This window comes from Lucilia cuprina, chromosome 3 (genome assembly GCF_022045245.1).
Source record: "Lucilia cuprina isolate Lc7/37 chromosome 3, ASM2204524v1, whole genome shotgun sequence".
Classification (NCBI taxonomy): domain Eukaryota; kingdom Metazoa; phylum Arthropoda; class Insecta; order Diptera; family Calliphoridae; genus Lucilia; species Lucilia cuprina.
Genome location: NC_060951.1, coordinates 22,492,636 through 22,515,144, shown reverse-complemented (window position 1 = coordinate 22,515,144; position 22,509 = coordinate 22,492,636). Strand labels below are relative to the sequence as shown.

Here is a 22,509-nt window from a genome sequence, read left to right as displayed (position 1 = left end):
TATAAAAGAATAGAAAAATATACAAGTGATTTATATTTTATAAATCACTTAAATACTAATCTGCCAAACTGTTGGTTGTTAAGCGTGAAAACTTAATAATACATTTATATGCGGTTAAATGTTTCATATTTCATTCTAAAAAATATTTCAAAACAATGTCAATCTATGCTAAAAACATATGTTTTTAAAAATTCATATATCAATAATTGCTTTTAAATGCTACACCAGACAAAAATAAAATTATAAGTTATTTAATAGTAAATTTGTATTAACTCTTTATTAAACTAATACTTAATACAATAAATTGAATATAAAAATATTTATAGCATTTCTGACAAAGTTTTGTAATAAAAACATAAAACTACAAAATATTCGTAAAATTGACTTAGCATATTTTAAATCTAAGCCAATGATTTTGTTTATTTTAAAAACCAAATAAATATTTTTTTTTTTAAATATCCCCACCAACCAGTATGTGTCACGCAACACAATAGTGAAATAAAACTTCAAAAAAATAAATAAGAGATATTCTTGGACAAACAATATATTGCTGAAAATAAATAAATAAATATCTCATAATAATGCATGATTTTATTTTTCACTCAACAGTAATGGATTTATTTTTTGTACATAGAAAAAAATTCATACATTTAAAAATAAAATCTGTCTATGATAAATTTTACCATCATATTTTTTGGTTTTATATATTCTCCCTTTTAGCTTTATACAATTTTAGAAATTATTTTTCATTCAGAAAAAGAAACGAAGATAAAAAAAATAATATTAATGTCACAAAATGAAAAACCATAAATTTAATATACGGATATTTTTCATTTTGTGTACACGAATGCGTATGAGTGATATTTATTATATCACAAAAACACACATGCATACATATATATACTTACTAAGTGTTTCACATTCCTGCAGTTCGGAGTGATGATAACCAATCATTGTTATTATATTTGTCATAAGCAATAGCTTAAGGTACTTTTGAACACAAAGAAAAATTTTTTAAACCCTTATACGAGACAAAGAAATAATGATAAACTTTCTGATTGTATTACAAAGGTGACATACATGATAAATGACAAAAAATATAATAATTCAAGTCTATCAAATGACATTTCCTAAAGATACCTTTACTCTTTGTAAAACTGTTGAAATGCTTTTCTACATAAATATTTAGGACAACCTTGATATTCGAATCTGATTTAAACAGCAGAATGTTAAAATTAAGTTACAGCAACAACAGCGTTAAAAACAAACTAAAAAGTCAAATAATGGCAAAAGTTTATATCAATGTTTAGTAAAATATATAAAATTTATACACAAAATAAATATATGTATATAAAATATATAAAAACAAAACTTTAAGAAACAAAAAAAAAACACAAGCATAAGATAATAATATGGAAAAATATATAATGATATAATATTAAGATGTTACTTATTATATTCCAGCAGCAATATTTACAACAAAACTTTGAGGAAGAAAGCTAAACTTATAATAGCAAAAATGACAGAATAAGTTAAGTTTGTTTTTAGCAGAGCGAAATCTTAGTTTAAACTTTATCGATGGAAATATTATCACAGTTGCATTCACTTCATGTCACTTTTCACACGTTTTCACTTTAATATTGGTTTCATGCATAAGAATATTTAGAGAAGAGCTATATAAAAATATAAATCGAATCTTTAAGCCTTTTGACCTTGGCCTTAACTTTCTCAAAATATGCATCAATCATTTATCATTTAGGAATAGAAACTTTTAATAAAGCCAATAGCTATGTATATAATTATATACATACATTACTTATCCGAAAGTTTCCCAATAGCCCAGGAAAATAAGGGTTTTGCTGCGTAATTTATATTTAGAGAAGAGCTATGTATATAAAAATATAAATCGAATCTTTAAGCCTTTTGACCTTGGCCTTAACTTTCTCAAAAATATGCATCAATCATTTATCATTTAGGAATAGAAACTTTTAATAAAGCCAATAGATATGTATATAATTATATACATACATTACTTATCCGAAAGTTTCCCAATAGCCCAGGAAAATAAGGGTTTTGCTGCGTAATTTCAGATCGCTAATGAAAAATGGCACATAGCTTCTCCTTAGCATAGATAGTAAGATAGCCTGATATTGGAGGTCAAATGTTATACATATCTGTTTTTAGCTAATATCTCGCTTATTTTACGTCATAGACGTTTTACATTTTGGTTGAGGAATATTTTCGCATAACAATAGTTATTATTGAGATACAGATATATTTTTTTCATTTCAAAGACATTCTTAAATCTTAATATTCCTAACTCCAATAACACTACCCAACACTGAAAATGTCTTTTAAATAAAAATAGTCGATTCTTATGTATGTATTTCCACCCGCTGAGTTCAAAAATTGTTATGAAATTTTCTAGTTAGCTCTAGTTTCCGAAATATCGTGTTTTTGAGATTTTCTCAGAACCAGACCAATATTAAAAGACTTATTTAGCAACATGGTAATCTACATAAAATTATCTATTATGAGAATACAATCATGCTGACATTTATTACGGGATATCTTGGATGTCCTGCAGCGAAGTTAGAAATTGTACTTTTTTAGTCTTATCCTTATAACTTTAATTTAAGGTAAACGAGTTTGATTTCTTTTTACAACATAGTACCAACACATAACAATAACAATATTTTTAAATAACAATTGTAAATTCTTTAAAAATTTAATGAAATATTTTGAAATAAATTCGTAATTTATTGGTAAATGTTTTTTTTACTTTTAACAATATTTGTTGAAACTTTAAAAGTAAAAAGATTTTCACAAACATCATTACAAGCACCTTCAAACATCAACAATGTTTTAAAAGAAAGGAGATCGCATATATCCAAATCACTATCGTATAATCATATGTCATAAATATTTCGCAGATAAAATTTTTTTAGACAAAAACATAAGTGAAAACGTAAGACATCCAACGTTGCGACACCAATTGTAAATTTTAAATTTATGAGTATGTAAAAATAACAAACAAAAGTTGAATTCAATCCGAAATATCTCACTGTGTTTTTTAAACAAATTTCCAATTTTAACCGAAAAATTATATTATTGGTTTGTACTTTATGGAAATAGTTCAAGTATTGTTATAAAGGCGAAACAAAATAAAGGGTTTTCCAACTTCCTTGTAAGTCAATCTACTTTTATTGCAAAAACTGTCATCATGATTATACCATTTAGAGTAATAATTTTGTGCAGATTTTCATGTTGATAAAAAAACTTTTGAAATTAGTTCCAGTTCTTCAAAACTAAGTAAAAACTTAAAAAACGGCGTAAATAATGTTTTCACAAAAATCACATTATCTGAAAAACTAGAGCTTACCGAAAATTTTAATAGCGATTTTTGAACTCAGCGGATGGAAATACATAGGAATTTGCTATTTATATTTAAAAAAGGTAGATTTTGTTGAAGATAAGACTATATAAATAATTTCTGATACTTTATCTATCAAAGCATCACTCTTTGGCCCATATAGTATAATGTCTGTCTATCCGAAATTTCCGATGGCGTCAAAGGTCACAATTATAAATAAAATTTTAAAACAAGTACGAATGTATAGTCAGGCTTGGACGATATATATGATATGATATGATATCCTACACGAATCAGTGTGACAGACAGACGGACATAGCTAAATTGACTCAGAAAGTGATTTTGAGCTGATTAGTATACTTAAAGGTAGATTTAATTACCAATATTTACTTTAACATTAAAGGTCAAATTTTTCACTATATCCTTAAAAAATTTAAACTTAAGTTTTTGAGTAATTCAAATAAATTATGGATCAATACTCAAAAAATTTTTAAAATAAATTTTCAATCCCATATCTTCTTTTGTTTAGGCCTTATCATTTCCTGTACACATGAATGGAAGGACACTTCAAGACACTAAAATCTCATTTTGTTTTAATGAAGAATATAAAAATATATCACTAGTTTGTTTGAGGAATGACATAACTCTAACAATAAATGTGCTGATCTACATTGCGAATAATAATATAAAACCAATTTTTATACTTACGGCACTATAGGCGTGTTTGTTTTTTTTTTTTTGTTTGTATCGATATTGATCTGATCCTACTCCCACCTTAAAGTACGCCAATCGACCTAAGAACGACTTTCTATTTAACTGTGCCTGTTATACAGCTCATCACAGTAAATTTTTGTAATCAAACTAGTTTTATAGATAATTCAATTTTCTTTTTAAAAGTTTTTAAAAATAAAATATTAAACATTTCGAAAATATTTACTTTTTAAGTAATATTGTGAATTTTAAATTATGATAGTTTTTAAGTAAATAGACGATGTGTATAATATTTTATTTTTAATATTTTATGTATAATATAGTAACAAACTTTTTTAAGGTCTTCTGGCAGTTGGTGCTCTTTTTGTATTTGTTTCTTTAAATACAAAAATATATGTACATTAGAGTATCCCATGGAACAGGATATTTATGAATGTCATGTACGAATACCTCACATTCGATGTGCACATATTAACATACTGAATACGAGAAAAATATTTTTTAATGGTCCTCAGTTCCCTACGAGCATTTGGTAATACTGACCTCAGTATAATCATCAAATCATATATTATGAAGATAAAGTAGGAAATATTAGTATAAACATAAGGCTTCATCAGGACAATTGTAAATCAAAGTATTTTGAATTTAAAGATTTTTTTATTATAATTCTAATTTTTATAATACGAAATATTTGGAATGATTCATTAGCAATAAACTGATTTTCTATAACAGAGTTGACATTGCGAACATATAAAATTAGGTTTCATAAAAATATGTTTCTGTTTTTTGTGTCGAATTTCACCGACACTTTTAATTTTTCTTTTTTTTTTTTTTTCTTTAATCCTCAAATTTGGTCAATAGGGGCAATTTAGGTCGTTTCGCATAGAAATTTTTAGAGAGATTTTAATTGTTATAAAACTTTTGTATTGTATTCTTAAAACTCATTGTATTTTTAAGCCAATGTTATGACCAATGTTATTTCATAAAACTATTTTAGAGAAGTGTTGGATTTTATGAAATTTTTAAGACAATTATGGACCGAAGCGCATAAAATTTTGTAAAACTATTTTTTTACATATATAACAAGAAAACATTTCTACATGTATACTTATTGTTTAAAAGGTATTCACCTGCAAAGTGGTCCACGGGCACCCTCATGTACATGCTATTGTATATATTTTATTTATTCTTTTTATAAAAGTTGCCATAATTTTATTAAACAACAACTACAATACTCAATGCAATAAAGTTCGTTGTTGTTGTTGTTTTCTTATCTACTCTACAGTTGTTACATACAAATACTATTATCAGAGAATCAACAGACGTATTCCCACACTCTTATTCTACAGGATTTTTATTAGACTAACAGTAAATACATATACATACATAAACACATACATAGGTACATACCTAAATAAACATTTCCTTTTTAAACACATGAACAAGTTAAACTTACAAAAGAAATTTTTATATGTATGTGTTTGTAAAAAAAGACAAGGAAGAGAATAAAAGAATAAATGTTTGTTTATAATGTGAGTGTTTGTTTAAGATGTTTTTAATAATAGTAGCCAGTATGTAAGTATGTATGTATGTATGTATGTATGTATGTATGTATGTATGTATGTATGTATGTATATATGTATTTTTCTCATTTACATTATAGATTTCATTACTTTTATTCTACACTTCACTACCCTACCAATTTAATATCCTTAGCTGGAGTCCTTTTTTTAATTAAGTTGCGTTAGAAATTAGTTCTAAGTTTATCGTATAAAATTGATTTTGCTGTTGTATATTTTTTTGTTCTTTCCCTGCATTCATCCTCTATTGTTGCTTTTACTGTGTTTGCTAGTTTTTTTTTTCAATCATTTTCATTATTAAATACTAGAGATGAGACAAAATAAATATTTTATCCAATTTTATTTCCATTAAAATAGTATAAACAGCCATTTTTCTCAGACTTTTTAGTTGTTTTTGTTCTTGGTATTTTAGTGAAAGTATTTTGGTTGTAACTGTGGCTGCTGTACTGTGTAAGTATATTGTTGCTGTAATTAATTAATTCCGAAATGTTTAAGTAAAATCACAAAAAAAAATCGTAAAACTTAATCATGATTTTGTATAAAGTTTAGACAAAAAATAATGATTCAAAGACAACTTTATAAAGTGGATAATAATAGTATAGAATATAATAAATAACACTTAAAACAAACATTCTACTCGTATACATTTTTACGTATTAACTTCATTATTATCTTGAGTCTAGTCTGGTCTTTGTTTCTATTTAATATGGCCTTAATTAGACGAAAGAGTTGTTTTTAATAGATTTCCATAAATATTAATTAAACTGTATCAATTTATAGCACAAAAGCTATAAATAATTTTCATAGTCTTAAATAAAATTTATTAGGGCTTAATGTTTTTTTAGTATATTATTTTAAATATTTAATAAGGATTAACATGTTGAGAAAAAATTAAGCTCTTAAATATTATTTAAGGATTTATCAAGAAAATGTTATTTATTTGTTATAATTGGAGCTAACAGTGTGCTGCTTCACTGTGGGGCACAATTTATAAAAACTTACAATAAATTATTTTTTTTGTTATACAATTATAGCAAACTCGAAAAGTACCTTTTGTAGAAAGAAAAATACCTAAGAGATAGGTCTCATTTACTTCGAAATTTACTACAAAATTTTATGTTCATCCGTCCACACCCATATAACACTCATTGATTTAAAATACAATTAAAATGTAAGTATAATGATGAAATTGGACATTAAAATTCGAAAACTAAATATATATGAAACCTTATTTTATGAGGATCGGTTGCCAATATAAAACCTCATTCAGAATATCAGTTTGTAGCTTATAAATTATTCCAAAAGATTAGCATTATGATAGAGTTAATGAAAAATTTAAAAAAAAATGCTAATTTCTCGGGATTGTCCCGGTTTTAAACTCATATTTCCATTATTAATGGACTGATTTCAATACATATACTGGCGAACATATCTAAATTAACTCAGCTAAATATTTATAGGGTCGGGAAATTATATTACACTAAGCCTTAAAACCATTAATTTTATATTTAGGAGTGACAGACTGTCGAGAGTTTTAACGTGAGCACCTGCCGTGTCGGCCCACGGTGATCTTTTTCATCCACAGGGTAGACTTGAGAACGGTCTACCATCGCCCCTTTGTCTTCAATGAAGACTCAGGTGGCAATTTTTGCACATTGGCTATGACCGGTCCATGCGCAAGTACTTTGCTGGAGTACACGAGCTATCTAATCTCTTGCCAAAGTAGTCACGTTGAAAGACAACCACACTACTATGGCTCTGTTGATTCGGCAACAGCACCTAGAGACGTAACCGGAGTAAACTCTGAACATAACAGAGTAAACTCTGAACATAACTGGACAAGGAAGGAAAATTAATCGGCATCACTTGTATATGATACCTTTCATCCATCATCATTCAACCTAGCACACATCTCATTTATTCGACACATTCATAGAGAAAAACATACGACACACTCATTTAGATATACGGGTGAGTGAGGCCCGCATACCTCTACATTCACTCCGTATCATATACAATTGACTCCAACCCATTTCCAACGCTTAGTCCCACAGTCACTCCTCTGTTGTTGTTGTTGGGTACCTGTTGTTTTTCGGCAACAGCACCGAACTTATCCCGAAATATTGACTATTATCATGCATCAGTCTTTTAACCGCCACTTACTCTTCCCGCGAATTTAGGTTTAAACCACAGCCACTACGTGGATCCCGAAGGAACCTCAACCAACTGACCAGCCAGGACATAGTCCTGCGGGCAACTGGCCACCCGTAGTACCAGATTATGCGGTGCTCTGGTCTGACCTCTGCCAATCTATGCAAGCACTAAGCCAAACAGTAGACTGTAACAACCAATTTTTTCAGTCCCGGTCAGACCGGAGGTATACCCCGGGATTGCAATAACACCAAGGTGGAGGTCTCGCCAAGGTAACATGCCCCCTGGGGGGATTTAGGAGTGACAATCGATTCTCTTGGATATATACAAACGTTAAATTTGAGGAATGTCAAATAAAGAGGTTATTTGAAATTTCTGTTGAATTACTAGCGGTCCATAACATCAAATAGTATATCCTTTTTTATAAATTATGTTTAGTTACATTACAAATATTTTACATCTGCCTGAATCTTTAATACGTCATTTCCAAGAAGCACTTCATTAACATTAATTGATCTCGAGTATTTTTATTTATTTTTTTTCTTGTAGTTAAGTGAAATATATTGTCATCTATATGTTCTTATAATTAATGGACTTAAGTGTTTCTTTAATCAAATATAATGTAAAAGTATTTAAACACATTAATTAGTGTGAGTAGATGCATGGGTTCGGATGTTTTAACATTAATTAGATTTCTTGGAATTTCACTTTTTTTATGCTGATAACATGACAGATAATGATATCCATCTACAACCACATTTGAATAGGGGAATAACAAAAGAACTATCAGATTTAAGCAAAACAAAAAATATACATTTTTAATGGAAACATTAACATGAGCAACAATTTCTAAGAAACCTAATATTTTACATAAATTATAAAAAAAAAATAAAAAAGCTTGAAAGATAAGAAATTTTACAAAAAAAAATAAAATTTGTATTAATTAATGAGTTTTGCTAAAGGATAAGATATTTCAATTAACAATTTTTATATTAACTAGTTTTATATAGATGTTGCTAAATAGTTTGTTGAACTTTTATGAATTTGATATAGAACCATTTCATATTTCCCAGGAAAATTATTTTTTAATTATTTCATATGAATATGTAATTTTTAATAAATTATCTGCAAACATTTAAAATTTTGGTAAAAATGTGAAAAAAAATTCAAGCTTTTTGTTAAATAAAATTAAATTTATTTTATTTTATATTTATTATGAATTCCATTTGACGTTATACATAATCTAAGATCTACATACTAACTATGAGCTTTCCCTTAACTAGACATTATCCTTTAGGGAAATATACAATTTAGTTAATTTCATTTGAATTAGTTTTTATTAATTTAGAAATAAACAAGTATTTGTCTACATACATACATATAATTTTATTTAATTACAAATTAGAATGAAATGAAATTTAATTTACAATATGTGTATGTGGTTCAACGAAACAAACAACAAAATGTTGTCATGAGAATTGTTTAGCACCATGTTCTTCATTTATTAATAAATCGAGACCATACATTGACGCACATGCATATATAACTACAAATTTGATTAGAAGAGCATTTGCTTAAAGTGCGATTAATTTTAGCAAGAGAAATTTTATTTAATTATTATATTATGACAACGTGTATTAGATGTACTTTGACAGATTTGTTGTCACCACTTTTGTCATGAACGTTTCCTATTTTCTCAATTACATTTACAAGCCAAGCTGTTGGGATATATCATCTTTCTGAAATTTTCATTACATTTTTCAATACATTTCGGTACTAAAAGTATCACAACCCCGACTTATGTTAGTAATTTCAACAAATAGATATATACAGTGTAAAATAACTAGTAGGTAACTTTACCAAAGGGGTAAGTTGACATGTATTTCAAATCAATAAAATTACCAAATATTTTTACTCCAAAAGTAATTAACTATAAACTGATAGATACCTATTTGTTGAAATTACGGGCATTAAAGTCGGAACATATCGGATCGACCATGTAAAACTTTCCACCAAAGAATTTATCATGATATATTATATATATATATATATATATATATACTCTACACCACTATCGTAGGGAGGGTATTATGCGTTTTTGCTGATATTTGTAGCACCCAAAAGTATTGGTCCTACAGCCACCTTAAAGTATAGCAATCGTCTCATAATCACTCGATCAATCGATTTTGCTATGTCCGTCTGTATGTCTGACTCCCCCGGGGGCATTAGTCAAAACTATTGACTAAACTATAGTCAAAATTATATACGAGACTATAGTAAAGACTATAATGATGAGACAATATAGACTCATTAACTGATTATAGTTTTGGCTATAGTAAGTGTCGTCTAAAGTCTTGACTATCATATATAGTGTTGACTATTGATTAAAGTTTTGACTATAGTTTCATGTAAAGACTCGCCAACAGTATTGCTTACGGTCGCGTCTAAAGTTTTAACTATAGTCTAGACTATAATTTCGTCTATAGTCTTATCTACAATAACATAATCAATAGATGATACCAAAGTCAACACTATTGACTAGACTATAGACGAGACTATAGTCAAAATTATAAATGAGACAATAGTCAAGACTGTAACGATGAGACTATATAGACTCATCAACAGATTATAGTCTTGACTATAGTTCTTTCTTTAGTGTTGAGTACTGATTATAGTTTTGCCTATAGTCTCGAATAAAGACCCGTCAACAGTATTGCTTACGATCTCATCTAAAGTTTTGACTATAGTCTGAACTGTTGTTTTGTCTATAGCCTTCATAATAGTCTTGTCTCTAGTTTTGACTATAGTCTCGTCTAAATTATTGACTATGGTATCCTCTATAATGTCGTCTATTGATTATAGTCTTGGCAATAGTCCCACCAAAAATCTTACCTGTGGTGTCGTCTATAGTCTCGTCTACTGTCTTGACTATTATATCGTCTTTAGTCTTGACTATTATCTCGTCTTTAGTCTTGACTATTATCTCCTCTACAGTTTTGATTTTAATATCGCTTATAGTCCGAACTATAGTCAGTTCCATAGCCACGTCTTTAATATCACTTATAGTCCGAACTATAGTCAGTTCTATAGTCTCGTCTGTAGTCTAAGCTGTAGTCAAATCTATTATGTTGCCTAAAGTTTAATCTACACTGTATATGATCTAAACTATAGTATTGTCTACATCCTCGTCTAAAGTCAAAAGTATCGTCTTGATTATAGTCTTATCTATAGTTCTAACTATAGTCTCGTTTATAGTATCGTCCATAGTCTCGTCTATAGTGTCGTCTAACGCTTAGTCTTGACTATAGTCTCGCCTATCGTGACTTTATTCATGCTTATAGTATTGACTTTAGTATTGACTATAGTAACTATAGTCGTATATATAGTCCTGACCATTGTAGCGTCCTTAGTCCCATCTATTGTATTTACTGTCTTGACTGTAGTATCGTCTGTATATAGTCTTGCTTAAAGTTTTATCTGTAGTCCTGGCTACAGTCTCGTCTATAGACTTAACTATAGTCTTATCTATTGTGTGGTCTATTGGTTGTAGTCTTGACTATAGCTTCTAGTCTGTTGTTTTCTCTTGTCACAATCTTTACCATATTCTTGGCGGTATTCTCCTCTGTAGTGTTGACTATGGTATTGTCTATAATCCTGACTATAGAATTGTCTCTTGATTTCTATAGTCTAGAACTATAGTCTCAGCTATAGTCTTGACTATAATCTAGACTATAGTTTTGATTACAGTCTCGACTGTAGTATAGATTATAGTCTAATCTACAGTATTGACTAGAGTCTAGTCTAAACTATACTACTGTCTAAAAAATTCAAAATTCGAAACTAAAAAAATTTAAATTGAAAAAAGCAAACCAATTTGCCGAATCACTTTAACTCTTTGAATATTGTTCCCAAATTTACCACCAAACAATTAATTACAATTAATTAAAAAATTGTTAACAAAATTTCAAAAACAAACGACAAACTTTTCCTTACACTTTTTAACACTTTTAAATGATTTCCGCACTTTTTGATAATAATTCTAAAGAGTGTTTATAACTGTTTTTAAATAAATTACTTCCTTCCGTATGGGGAATAAGAAGAAAGTTTAGCTGTAACTGAAATAGTAACTGTGTTAACTGTGTTTCTGTAAAGGAAAATAAAGCATTATCATGTAAATGCTTGTCTAAAATAAAGAAGGCAAATACCAATGATGTAGCAAAAATATTTATTTTAAGTAAAAGTTTAAAAACAAATTTCAAGACCTTTAAACTTTAATCTATTAAAACTTTTTTTTAAGTAATTGATAAACAATTAAATTTAAATAAATCGTAAAAATGACTCGACATTTAAGTAGGAAGACAACATTTCCAACTCATATGTTACCGTATTCAAAACAACAAAGCTGACAAATCTTAAGGAATGTATACATTCCAAATTGTTTCATCTTTCTTTCACTTTTCCTACAACATATGAAACATTTATTTTTTCCTTAAGGGTGAAAATAAGTTGAGACTTTTTCAACAAAAAAAAATGAAATACAAACATTTAAGTTGTGTGTGCAAAAGACAACAATAATGATTTATGTTGATTGTAGCAAAAGAATCCTTAAAAGATGAAATTTCGGAATAAATATCTTCAAAATTACTACATACTTCACTGTTGAGTACTACAAGAAAATGTTGAAATATTTACAGACAAATATAATTTATAACTTAAATGGTCATGCTGTAGGAGATGATGTACTATATGGAGATTATTAAAATGAATATTTGGTATAGGGTTGCCAAGTGATGATTTATATATTAAAATATGATCTGGTTGGTAATCACCTTGGGTGTCTCGAACCTCATTACTAATAACCTGAAGTGCCAGTGTTACACTTTAGTTGAAAATACAAGAGTTGATTCCAACATATTGAAATTAAGTTGAAAATAATTCGGTCTTACAGAATTATTGAAGATTCGGATCTCGCATCTCAAATCTGTGTTCAGCAAACATACAGACAGACAGACGACCATGGCTTAACCGCTACCTATAAGGATCCAGAATATATATACTTTGTGGATCGGAAAATTATAGTGTAGAATTACAAAGGGGATGACAAACTGATATATACCCTTGTCACGAAAGTGAAGGGTATAAAAACAACTTTAGAGAATTAATATAAATTTAATCTCTAATAATTCACCTTAAATGTTGTTTATACATCAAGGTGACGGTAATACCTTAACAAGATTTCACAGAAGCACTAAACTGTTAAAGACTATGTTCCGAAAATGTAACTTAACTATAAAGAGGGGACACCACAATACCGATCTCCAAATGCAAATATTCGATGCGTGTTAAACTCCACGAGTTTACAATCCAACTTTGTTTTATCATCCAAAAACTTAGCTGGAGAAATTAAGAAAAATATGGGAACTGCTTTGATCAATTTTAGCTAGATCCAATAACTAGAACAGAACTAGAACAGAACTAGAACAGAACTAGAACAGAACTAGAACAGAACTAGAACAGAACTAGAACAGAACTAGAACCGAACTAGAACAGAACTAGAACTAGAACAGAACTACACGCAGAGAAAAAAACATGGTTCGGCATGGTTAGGAAAACTATTCTATGTTTTTTGTAACAATAATTTGTTATCATAACCAAACAATTGTTATTTTTATTAAACTTCATCAATATTATAGTTACTGAAAACATTTATATGTTTATGACAATTATAAATTTGAGAATGATTCTCTGAAAAATAATTATTTTTACAACAAATAAAAAATGATAATTATGTAAACATATTATATTCTTTAGAATCATTTAAACTATCAAATAATCATTAAATGGTAGAATTTTACAGGTTTATGTATATAATGTTTAAGATATGAGTAAAATACGTTTACTATTTAAAATATTTTGGTATCGCCATTTTTATATCAGTTTTATGGTTTATCCGTACTAGATCACATAAAATGAATTGTTAATCAAATGCAGTGTTAAAATAATTGTGAAAAATAAATACTATCTAAAAATATAATAGGGTCGATAAAAAATTAATAATTAAAAAAGCTATATTGTGTTTATATTGGCTTGAAAGTGTGGATATATATTTTTTATGGGAATATCAGTGCTTGGAAGTTTTGTGTTTGTTTAAAAGAAAATTAACAAATAATTACATTTTACGCCGAGCACATAAGATTAACCATATTATGTTTAATATGTAACCATAACATGGTTACATGAAGACATGTGACTACTTGTAACCATAATAAGGTTACTTGAAACAATAATATGATTACATGAAGCCATTATATGATTATATGAAACCATAATGTGGTTGCTTGAAACTACAATATTATGCTACAACATCACATTATCACTATGTTATGATGAAATATTCGGACTATATTTAATCATAATATGATAGGTTATTATACTAATAATGATCATAATATGTTTTAAATTTAACTATAATATGTTGCTCTAAGATTATGGTTACCACAACTATATTTTTTCTCTGCGTGCAGAATTGAACTAGAACAGAACTAGAACGGAACTAGAACAAAACTAGAACGGAACTAGAACAGAAAAATTTAGAACAGAACTTAAACAAGATTAGAATTTAATTTAACTATGACTGCATACATTAAAATATACTTACGGTTTGATGACATCACTACTTCCGCCACTTGTAGAGTTTGCTGAAAAGCATATTTTTCCTGAAATAAACAGCAACAACATTTTTAATTATTATGCTTAAAATTTAGTTTTTATATAATTTCTTTCATTGTGACACTACTGCAACTGGTAAAAACTTTTACAACTAAATCTGTTACTGCTGATGTTGTTGCTGGTTTTAGTTTCATTTTGTTTTTATAAATTTGTTTTTATTTTAAGACTGCATGTGACACTAACATATATAAATAAAACAAAATAGGAGAAATGAGTAAATGAATAAATGAGAAATTGAATGAATCTGAACTAAAATAACTGTATGAATGAAAATTTCCATTTTCATTATTTCCGTAGTTTCCATCTTGATGCAGATTCTCATTATACATTAGCTATTGTTGTTATCGTTGTTATGGTTGTATATAGTTGTTCTGTTGGTCATGTTGTGGTAGTTAAACTAAATAACAAGTGTATGTGAACCATGTAGTACGAGAGAGAATTGAAAGTGATTGAAACTAGTGGTTAAGAAATAGAGAAGGACTATCTGGCTGTTTATGAAGGGCTAATAGGGATAGTATATAACCCCGAGTTATGTAATGCAGTCCATAAATAAGATCAACATAGTTTTTTTCGATTTGTTTCTATATTTGTTACATTTTCTTTTGTCATTTTATTTAGTTTTATTTTATTTTTCTCTCTTTCATTACAGAAAATTGTTGTTTTGTTATCGCCTGCTGTGCTGTTAAATCAGTGACACTTTTAAATTGGTTTTTAAATAAAACCACAAGACAAATGGTCGATTTTTTGTGGATTAAAACAAACTGACAAACCAAAACAAATAACAAACATAATAAACCAGTGAAATATCAAGTGGAGTGGAAGGCACAATACAATAGTGGAGAGTGCAATGACAATAAATAGGAAACTAGGTAAAAATCTATAAGGACCTTTTAACCGAAACGCATATTAACACATAACTGTGATTGTATATCTTCTACAAAAACATCATCTACGTGGTTATTTCGTTTTAAATGTATGTTTAATGCTGTATATTTATCTATATAAACATTTATTTATTTGTGTGTATACATAGGTACGTGTACATATATTTATACACTTGTGGTACAACTATGTATATCAGCGCCATCATCAACAGCAGCGACAGCAAAAATATTTTCTATTTTTACGTACAAATGTACATACTTATATTAGGAGTATATCATTTATAATAACGATATAGTAGCTTAATTGTTGTCTTATTCAAAAAGTACAACCCTAGTTTGGGTAATCCTTCTAATTTTTTGTTTATTAATGACACAAGATATCTAGTAAGAGACTTGTAACACATGTTTGTTTTTGTGGAGCGAGCTACTCATATTTTTCTTAACGTCGACTAATGGTAAAGTATTTGATAAAATCATAATATAGTTGATTAAGGGTACAAATGTCTATAGGTTAAGTTGATGTTAGTAGATGACGACCAGTTCTGGCTTATACTCGAAACTGTTAGTGGTTCTCTGTAAATACATCGTCTAGTTTATTGTAAATGTTATACTATAAGAGACTCTAACATGAGATTCATTCCATTATCAATGTACATATGACAACCGATATACTGGGTGGTTATAATTTTAAATCAAGTGTATTGCTGATTCCCAAACAACGAAAAAGTAAAAAAAGCTCCCTAATATTTATATTTATCTATCGTTAAGTGTTATAAACATCGCCATTGAACCAACCAGCTAGTCAACGAGCTCTTTGCAGGAATGAATATTAACAAATGTCATTTGGTTGTTAAAAAATTTAAACAAACTCTCTTATTTACCGTCACGCACACACCGAGGCTGATTAGACACAACTGACACTTGGAAAATCCCTTGCCATTGACTAAGTATTCTTAAATACACTCATAAAAAATTAGTCAAGAACTACACAAACGAGTTGGACAAACAATTATTTAACTTTGAACATACATATGCTATTTGCTTTCTACTCGATACCAAACAATAATAGAATGCAGGAGCAATTTATTGAGATCGACATGATGTCAACTATTGAGCAAAACTCTACGAATGAAGAGTTTGCAGGCATTCAACTCCAAATCAGTACGAGTAAATTATTCAAATTACTCAAAATATTTTCCAAGTGTAGACAACATTATGTCGCAGTCAACAGGAGAATATCTATAGAATGTACAGGACATTACCAAAGATATTCACAACTTTACGTGACCGCAGAGAGTCTTCGTTATAACATGGTGCAGAAGTGAAAATAACGCACAACCATGAAACAGAAAATATTGTTAAATTGTGTTTCTTTTACTGCTATTCCTCCGATATGCCGTGGCAAATGCAAATAAATGTATGTATATGTGTGTGTGTTTGTTTGTTAAAAAAAAGCGTCAGAAAAGAAACGACTAAAAAAGTTACGCGCATAAAAAACAATTTAGTTAATTGTTATTTTCACTGCGAGACATGGAATGATTTTAAGTATAATTTAGCTAATTTTAATTAAATAATACGCAATGATTTCGTGCTCTTACTCTCTTTATACCTAAAGAACTGTTGTATCTACTACTTTTTTCTGCAGGGGTTTTCATTTCTTAAATTGACATAAATAATTTGTAAAACTAATTAGACCGAGTGTTAAAAGTTTAGCGGTAATAATTAAATGACACACAATTTTAAAATCATACAATTGTGAGTCATTGTTTATAATATTATTAAATTTTATTGTTTGTTTTTATTTAAAAATTAATGTTTTTATACAAGTCAACAGTTGTTTAGCTCAGAAACAAACGCACAATGGTGGAGAATGTTAAGTTTATTTCGAAATAAACCGGGATCTTTTAAACGTCTAGAACGATATGGATCCCTATTTATCCTTAAAGCTAAAAATAATTTTACATCCCCAAGTTATGCAATACTTTTTATAATCTGCGCCCCATATTGGGGAAGGTAAGAGCTAATGTTTGTAACACCCAAAAATTTGGTCCTACACCCAATTGAAAATTGTTGAAATCGGTTTATTTTCTGAACACACGGATTTCTGATATATGTTATTTCTTCTTTAATATCCATTCTATAGTGAAATGTCAAAAAATATTCTTACCACAATTTAAATTCAAGATATATTGATTATTTATTTACAAGTTCAATCTTTACACTTCTGATTCCTAAACTAAAATCAAAGTAAGTAAATATTCTAAATGTTTAATTAAATTCAATTTATTTTCTTATTTTATTTAAAACTTTAAAAATTAATAGCATTTGTTATCACTTTAAACACACATGAAAGGATTACATTTATTGAACAAAAACTAAATTTGATTATGTTTGCAATAACAAAAATAATCAATATTGTTTTATAAGCCGTAAAAAGTTAAAAAAAATGGTTATTAAAAAAGTATTGTCTACTTTTAGGAGCTTTGAAAGCAATAAATTCATTGCAGCTACAAATATACTTAAATTTATTATTTTGTTTATATAATACTGCCACATAATAGAATTTTTAACAACAAATTGAACTAAAAACTAATTTTTAATTTAATTTATATTTGAAAATGTTGGAAACAGCTAAAATTCTACTAAGTGTTATGCCTTTTCACCTTAAGCAAATTGGAAATTTTTCTTTGACATGTTTTCTAATCAATAAAACGTGTTATTTTCTTCATTTTTGTTGTTTTAATACTTCAATAGTTTTTGAACTCATACAACAATAGTTTTTTTTTAAATAAAAAAGAGTTAAGCTGTCAGAAACTGTTTTTAGTTTTTATGACACTTTAATTTCATTTCTCTTTTTTTAGTCACATTATTTTTCTATTATCTGCAGATTATAAAAAAAAAAACAATTATTTGTGAAAAAGAAAATTAGAAATGAGGGAAAATGTGTCTGGTGCAAATTAAATTGAATTCGTATGTTTTAAAGTATTTTTATTTCCATAAACCAAATACATTAATCTGCCTTTATATAACGAAGGTGAAAGGTTAACGCCAGACTGGTAAGGGTAATCCCTAAAATTTACTTACACAATAGCATTTTGAGTAACTTTTTGAACATGGTGATATCAGACTGAGGTAAGTACATGTCACAATCGCTTACCAGTAATTAGAAAAATCAGTCAATGTAAATCGTCTTCACCATGAAGCTGACTAATGAATTATATGTACTTTTATTACACATTATAAAGAACACATTTAAAACTGGTTGGTTTAGTTCTGGAAGCAGAGAGTGACATCAGAATACAATGCTGCGATCACTATGGCAACAAAACGGGACAAACACTAATAAACACAAATGAGCTGCTAAGCTAATAGACGTTATTAAAATACTTCTATAATAAAAACGAAAAATTAATTAACAAGTTTTTGCTGGGTACTCTCCAAAATTTGAAAATACTTAAATATGTATATGTAATTACAAAAAAATACAAAATTTCTCGTATTCACAAACAAATTAAATTTTACATTTATAATAACTTACAATAACACAATGGTATTAACATTGTCAAAAATAACTAATCAAAATAATACATATTTAATTATTAGCGTATGTATGTATTTTTATTTTTCATTATTAACTGAAATAATAACAATTATTTGCGAAAACATGACATAAATTATAAACCTCCTCCAAAAAAATAACAACAACAAAATCCATACAGTTGTAATACACAATAATGTAATTTCATACGAAATTCTAAAAATCGAAATCAAAACCAATTCAATTCCAAGTTTTCATTTTATTATGCATAAAATAAATATGAAACAAGAAAAACAACAATAACAGAGCACAGAGTAATTTTTATGCAAATATTTGTTCATAATTTGATTATTTTTCTCGTTAGCAAGAAGAGGAGAGAAAGAATGGAACAATACCAGCATTAAAAAAACGAGTATCTAATGCAACCGGAAACCAGGTTAAAATCATAACCAAGAATAACGCCAACTCCAACACATTAGTATGAGCAAAAAAAACCGTGCCATTACCCAGCAATAAATAGCACAGTCAATTATATGTAAATACACACGTACATAAATGGTGTTTGCATTAGGATGGTCTCAATTTGTCCAAAGAGTTCATGCCTTACAGATATTTTTTATTATTTAACGCAAAATAAAATAACTTAACAGAGGTGGGATGAGTAAGACAGCAAACTAATTAACTAAAACAAAACAACTTTTTAACTCCCTATTTGTAAGTCATAGTTAAGTTGTTATTTGTAAGCAAAAGTGGAACTTGTTCCAATGTCATCACCATAATAAAATAATGGGTTAAAATACTAATAAAGATGTAGTGCAAAACTTCTATTTTGACTTTTTAACTCATTACTTTTCAATGTAAGTTTTTGCTTGGTGTGCCCTTAAAAGAATATTACATAACAAATAATTTTAAAATTTCAACGAATTGGAAACTTTACTTGGTATGATCATATAATTATACGGCAAATTTGTCATATTCGGATATAATTCTCTTTCTTGTTCAGTCTGGTGACAATTTCCACGTTATTGTAGATAATCGAATGGTTGATAAAAGAAAAGGAACTCAGGCGGACGCGAACCTAGGGGAGAAAAAGAACATGAGAAAAAAAACAAAAATCTCAAACACAAACAAAATCTCGAGAAGGATCCGCGGCTGTACTACTATTACCACTATCCTTGCATTTCAAAGTAACTAACTAACTAAGTAACTAACTAACTAACTAACTAATTAACTAACTAACTAACTAACTAATTAACTAACTAGAAAACTAACAAACTAACAAACTAACAAACTAACAAACTAACAAACTAACAAACTAACAAACTAACAAACTAACAAACTAACAAACTAACAAACTAACAAACTAACAAACTAATAAACTAACAAACTAACAAACTAACAAACTAACAAACTAACAAACTAACAAACTAACAAACTAACAAACTAACAAACTAACAAACTAACTAACTAACTAACTAACTAACTAACAAACTAACTAACTAACTAACTAACTAACTAACTAACTAACTAACTAACTAACTAACTAACTAACTAACTAACTAACTAACTAACTAACTAACTAACTAACTAACTAACTAACTAACTAACTAATTAACTAACCAATGAATTGATTACATACAAACTTTAATTAAATAGAAGTATGAATGTAAGCAAATTTCAATATTTGTTTTGCCTATTTTTGCAGCACCACCCCATTATACATTCAAATAGGATATCCGACAATACATTTACATATATATGAATCTGTGCATATCTGTGTGTATGTATATAATACCACGATAAAGCTAATGAAGCTTAACGTTTAATGGCAAATGAAACGTTGCTGTTGCTGTTCATCTTTGTTAAACATTCAATACACAATACAAAACTGATGACAGCAATGACGATGGCGATGATGAAGAAATTGATGATGAAAAATATTCATTCCCAATAATACCCAACCAACACCTTTAATTTTTAAATAAAAAACTTTTTTTTTTCAATTTTATTTCAACATTTTATATGACCTATAACAGCCGCACCAACGGTACACCATTTGCACGTTGAACGTTTTAGCAATTTACTAAACAACATCAGCAACAACATATACGATATAATTGAATCAACAACTTTTAGAAAGCAGTCAGAGACAGAAAGACACAGAAGGATGAAACAAACAAAAAATTGCAATAAGCTGTAAAATAATTTGTATGTTCCAGGGAAAGCGTCCCCAGCAAAAAGGAAAACTGATGAAAAAAGCTACAAAATAAATATACATGAAAACAGGGGAATCATCGAGTCAATGAAAATGAAATTACTTGAAACAATTGTATGAATAAACTCAATGAAAATGATAGCGAATAAGAACACCAAATACCCCCGGAGAAATTGAAAAAAAAAGGAAAAATTAACAAACATAACCAGTGTTGTCAATCATTTGTATGAATAAGAGAATAAAAGTAAACAAGTAAAATTAAAATTGTTAAAATAACATTAAAATTTGTTAGTAACTGTCAATGCATTTAATTCAGTTTGAAGATGTGTCACAATATCAATTAAAAGGCTGAAAAGGATTGAGAACGGAGTGAAAATACTATAAAACAGCTTCCTTAATATCAAGTGAAAAAATATTATTGCTTATAAAATCCATAAAATCCAACGTTTTCAATTATTTTAAAACCTTTTAACCAAATATAAAATATTTTTTAATAAATTTCTCTTTAAAATATGAAAATATTAAACATTTCAGTTAAATCTTAAAAAGGAAATATATTATATTAATTTGACAGTAAATCTGAATACCGTTTAAAATCTTACCAGCACAAAATTGCTGTTGTCAGTTAAATGATAAAAGCAATATTTTAAGTCGTACGTGATAGCATTTGTCACAACATGACATTTTCAATAGATAAGAAAATATTAAAGTAACAACCAACATTTTTCTTAAAACTGAAAGCAGTCAAAAAATTTTAGAATTCTTTTTTAAATTTGTAATATGTATGTACATATATTTGTAATATTACAAGAAAGTATCGTTCAAGTTGGACTCTGTGAAACTCTTATAACAGATTATGAAGTAAAGATCTTTAGACAAATAAACATACACACACATTTCTGCACATTTTTATACCCTCCAACATAAGTTTGTCATCCTATGTGCGACACCAGGAAATATTCATCTGAGACCCAACAAAGTATATATACTTATCAAGCAAAATCACCGAAAATACAGTTATCCTTAGCTGTATTCAAAATCAGCTAAATCTGTGCACATTGTTAAAAATCAGGATTACAAATTTCAAACTACATCAGAAAAATCCGGGTTTTCATAATTCTTAAGTAAATGTCTCCTTAACTGCAAAATATAATTCGATGAATTTTGTTACACTTTTTTTTTGGCCAGAGATCAATTATGTTCAAAATCATAACAATCGATATTGATCAGAAATGTTTGGTATTGAAAATGGGCAAAATCGGTCAACGATTTCACATAGCCCCCATACAAATGTACCCCCCGAAATACTGTATAAATAGCTTCAAATA

At 28.1% G+C, this 22,509-nt stretch overlaps 1 protein-coding gene across 7 annotated transcripts in view; it reads right to left on the bottom strand.

Moving 5' to 3' along the window:
* The window catches only part of LOC111677032 (dopamine D2-like receptor), a 92,927-nt gene that overhangs the window by 58,950 nt on the left and 11,468 nt on the right, over positions 1-22,509 (bottom strand). For all 7 annotated transcript variants that reach the window (XM_046946602.1, XM_046946603.1, XM_046946607.1 and 4 more), the window contains exon 2: positions 14,474-14,531. The gene's annotated coding sequence lies outside the window, so the exon portion shown is untranslated. The remainder of the gene's footprint in view (positions 1-14,473; positions 14,532-22,509) is intronic.